Source organism: Nicotiana tomentosiformis, chromosome 5 (assembly GCF_000390325.3).
Source record: "Nicotiana tomentosiformis chromosome 5, ASM39032v3, whole genome shotgun sequence".
Lineage (NCBI taxonomy): Eukaryota > Viridiplantae > Streptophyta > Magnoliopsida > Solanales > Solanaceae > Nicotiana > Nicotiana tomentosiformis.
In genome coordinates this window covers 61,598,591-61,603,899 of record NC_090816.1, presented here as the reverse complement: position 1 = coordinate 61,603,899, position 5,309 = coordinate 61,598,591, and positions in this window count along the sequence as shown.

The following is a 5,309-nucleotide window of genomic DNA, read 5'->3' as shown; positions in this document are numbered from 1 at the left end:
ACATCAAAATCATTAATCACACATCGATTCAAGCCTAATGAAATAATGAACTTCCAACTTCTCAAATTTTGCATAAAAGTCCCAAATGACACAACAGAGCTTTACCAACTCCCAAAATCGCAATCCGAATCCGATATCAACAAAGTCAACTCCCGGTCAAATCCCTCAACCTTCCAAACCTTCAACTTTTCAACTTTCGCTAAAATGCATCAAATCAACCTACAGACCTCCAAATTCAAATCCAGACATACGCCTAAGTCCAAAACCACCATACGAAGCTATTGGAATCATCAAAATACCATTTCGAAGTCGTCTACACAAAAATCAAACTCCGATCAACTCTTACCACTTAAGTTTCAAAAATAAGAATCATTCTTCCAAATCAAATCCAGAATCATCGAAAAATCAAACCCGGCCATACACGCAAGTCATAATACATAATACAAAGTTATTCGAGACCTTAAACCACTAAACGGGATGCTAATTCTCAAAATGACCGGTCGGGTCGTTACAGGATAGCACAAATAAAAAGTAGTTTTTTCCTGCGGATGTTTACGCATTGTGATTTCTGCCCAGTGCTCTGAATGTCAAAGTGAAATAAAAAATGGCTTTACTGTGTTCCTTAGCTCTTTATTATTATTAACTTTTAAATTTTTTCTTACCTCATATTACTCGACATACACTAATATTTCCTTGTTTTCTTTTTCTATGCATGTACGAATTGGGCATGCTGAGTCCATTTGGAGTTCAGGTCCAAGTTCAGGAGCTAGGTCGTTTCTTCTTCACTTAGTGAGTCCACAGTTGATACCGCTGGGCCTAGTTTTGCTTACAGGCCCAATCATTAAGAGTCCAGCTCTTTTATCTTTTACCCTTAAGTGATAATCATTATTATTTGCTACTTTGTATATATATCTTTGGAACTAACCTTATCATCGAATAATCTTTTGAAATCTTGATTGTTTAGGAAACACAGGCAAATCAAGACGTATAGATTCGAAAACAAAAGCAAGTCTTCCTTGGAAAATCATCAAATGGACCGCGCATAATACAAAGAACAGTCTCAAAAAGAAATAAAAGCAACCATATAACCGGGTTAGCAAGAAACAACAAACGAGTTTGAAAATAGAAAGGCCTCCTACCAAAGCTGTTACACCCCATGTTTTCGTACGTGAGAGTTCGTCGTAAGTCGATTGATGTAAGCTCATAAATGAGATTATATTTGGAAGAATATAAAGTACGTTACTCATGTTAACTTGGAGGTTACAAGTATTTAATATCATGAATAACAAGTTCCAAGAGGGTTGGAAGGCTTAGAAGCTAAACAAATTGAAGAAAATAAGTTCCGTCGAAGTCGGTAAGTTGGGAATGTTATAACATGTACTTTTGAGGTGAGAATAGGGTGCTTAACATGATAAGGATGTTATTTATGAGTTACTATAGTTGTATGATAGTCGTATGTTAATTTTAGAAGTCAAGCGAGTTGTGAAACAAAAGTTGGCAAAGGTCATCACAAGTAACATTCATAAATGTGCTGAAACTTAGATCAAATGTAAAAGATCTTTTCTCTCAATATAATAATAATTAAAGGGTGATCCACCTATAAATTTGAAGGTCTACGAGTCTATTTTCTAAATCATTAAACCTTTCTTCGATACGACATCGGAGTATAGTGATATTCATGTTTTTGTGAGACCGCACAAGGAGATCCATATGGGACCCACTTAGGCGGTTGAGATATCTTGATATATATGTGATGCCTAAAGCCCGTTTTAACTCATTAATTTTCACTATCTTCATACCCTAGACACATGAAAACTTTCTCTCAAAGTTCTCTCATGATCCAAGACCCAAAGCAAGGGAAAATATCACAATTCAAGTGTCGGGAATCCCGTGGCGCTAGTGAGTTTCTTGTTCTTCTTGTTTTTGCTGATTTTGGTGTGGTTCCAGCTCGTGTGGGGAGTTGTTTAAAGTGGTTTAAGTTCTGTAAAATAATTTCCCAATGTTTTCATATCATGCCTAGGTGATTCAAGTCTTCCAAAGTGATTCTAGTGCCGAGAAACCCAAATTAATTGTTAGTTTCGCTTCCTTATTCTTGTGGCTGCATTAAAAATATATTTCATGGTGAAGTAAGATCAAATTGTAGTTGTTATATATTCTTAAAGGTATGTAACCTATTACTCTACATTCATTTGAGTTCATCCAAGTTACGCCTAAGTATTTGAAGCTAGAACTTCTGAGATATCGATCGAAAGGCTTGTTAGTAATGTTGTTGATTGTTGGACTGTTTGGGAGGTGTTCTTGCAGTGTTTTATGGCTGGAGAAATTATGGAATAACACGAGTATATTGTGTTGTAATTACCAACATTTTCCTGAATATAAATAAGAGGGAAAGGGTTCAAAATATAGTGTTATTGGACATGAACCGAGCTTGCCGCTCGACCTGTTATTGTGCTGGTTGTGTTCCATATAGCTACTAGTTGTTGTTTGGGTGAACTGAGCTGTCCGTTTTCTTGTAGAATATTGGTTTCTACATATGAGAGTTACAATGCTTATGTGATGACGATAAAGTCGATTTACTCATTGGAGACATAAGAAGATCATACTGAGCTTGATTGACGATTGGAGAGAAGATTGAAAAGTTATGTTTAGGCACTTCCTTCTTTCTTTTGGCATGATCTAAAGTGAAATGAACGTAAACGATATACTATTTCATAACAAATCTATTCCTATCAACCAAGGTTGTCCATGTTGTTCTTTCCTTATAAAGTTATTCTAAGCATGTATGTATGATCCTTGAATCGTATTGAGGTTCATATTGATGGTATGGATGTCCACAACGTTAATCGAAGGTTAAACGACCCTACGTCACTACGAAAGGTTTATAACGTGATTCCATGAGTCCAACATGCCTTATATATATGTATCTATTTTACTCTATTGAGTCGTGCTATAGTCGGCCGGGTACGACACCTACTGTGCAACCACTGATCAGTTGGGTTTTACTGAGCTCCACATGGCCGGGTACGATTCTACCGAGCCTTATGATGGACGGGTATATTTTTACTGAGTTCTCTTCGAGGCCGGGTATGATATGTGTCACGCCCCGACCTCGAGGAGTGCGACCGGCGCTCAACAGATTTACCCTGGTCAAGCACATAAGCCTACTTTGGCACCACGAAACCCTGGGATTTTAGGCAATATTTTACGTGGCCTTACATCCTCCCCCACTTAAGATCATTCATCCTCGAATGAGGGATAAAATCCTCCATTAGAAACCAATGCGACTCAACTGTTATGACACATACCAACAATTCCCAAATTTCCAAACTTTTTGCCAGAGTTTCCCCTGTAACTGGGCCTATCCACCTGTCAGATAATCCCATAAAACAATCCTAACATCACAACCACAACACAACGATGCAAAATAATACAGAAACAATACCGGCAACAACGCTATAAACATTGCATTACCAAGAGGGAGTATTCTTAATATAAGCTGTATAGGGGAAATTATGATTTGCAGAAAATTAGCTCTTAACATCATGGATACAATTACATAGCTATTCAAATAAATTAGGGTACTTCTTCTTCATCTCTTCCTTGGCCTCCCAAGTGGCCTCTTCGACTTGTTGGTTTCGCCATAACACTTTCACCGAGGCAATCTCTTTATTCCTCAACTTTCGAACTTGCCTATCAAAAATTGCAACTAGAATTTCTTCATTAACCTCAATTGTATCAACCGGAACAATAAGCGATGGATCTCCAACCACCTTCTTCAATATGGATACATGGAACACCGAGTGCACTAAAGACATCTCTGGAGGTAGTTCAAGCCTATATGCTACCCGACCAACCCTCTGAATGATTCTGTATGGTCCGACATACCTCGGACTCAATTTCCCTTTCTTACCAAATCGCATTATGTCCTTCATGGGGGAAACCTTCAAGAATACCCCAATCATCCTCTTTGAACTCCAAATCCCTGCGATGCACATCCGAATAGGACTTTTGATGACTTTGAGTTGCTCCTAACCGATCCTTAATGATCTTAACCTTCTCCATAGCCTTATATCAATTCCGCTTCCCCAATCTTGAACCACCCAATGGGAGATCTACATCTCCTACCATATAGAGCCTCGAACGCGCCATCTGAATGCTAGCATGATAACTATTATTGTAGGAAAATTCTATGAGCAGGAAATGCTCCTTAGGATGGCGCCAGGGACCCCACCAGCAGGGTCGGCCTGGAGAGAGATTCCAGTAGCAGCGGAGGCCCCCGTGCCCTAAGGTCGGGAGGATGCACTTTAGGGTCTGCTTCATGGATCTATCTATATGATACGGGTGCGGTATGAGGGGTCACATTCTGAGGGATTGTCGCTCGTCCCGCCGGATCATGGGCAGAGGTGCGGCACAGCCAGCTCGCTCTGTAGCTACTACATCCACAACACCTCCTCCAGCTCGAGGCACCCCAGCACCCACAGGGCATGGTGCAGCTAGGGATGGTGCACAGAGTTCGGGGGGACCCAGCAGATTTTATTCTATATGGAGGCGTGAGGATTCAGAGGCTTCTCTAGATGTTGTCACAGGTATATTGACTGTCTAATCCCATGATATATATGCTCTTATTGATCCCGATTCCACTTTGTCATATGTCACTCCTTATATTGCTATGGAATTTGGGATAGGATCAGAACAACTTCATGAGCCATTCTCTGTATCTACTCCGGTTGGTGAGTCTATTATGGCCGCGTGGGTTTATAGGGATCGTGTTGTCACGGTGCATGGTCGGGACACCATGGCCGATCTCATAGAATTGGGGATGGTTGATTTTGATGTAATAATGGGGATGGACTAGCTTTATTCATGTTTTACTAAGCTTGATTGTCAAACCAGGACCGTTAGGTTTGAATTTCCAAATGAGTTAGTGATTGAATGGAAGGGGGAGGATGTGGTGCCGAAGGGTAGGTTTATTTCATACCTTAAGGCCACGAAGATGATTAACAAGGGGTGTATCTACCATTTGGTCTAGGTTACTGTAAGGACCCGTAAAAATTTTAACCGAAAACTCGGGGTTTCATGGTGCCAAGATATATTCCTGCGTTACCCTATGGACTTAGAGGAAAATGTTTCGCAAAGAAAGCATTTCTGTGGCCCAATATGCGGCCGCATAATCACTCTGCGGACCGCATAATGGCTGCAAAGTGGAGCAGAAAGTTTGGCCAATTTGAGGTCAGTTTTGCGGTCGATTATGCGACCGCATAATCGATATGCGGACCGCATATCGGTCGCATAATCCCTCTTAGGTTTTC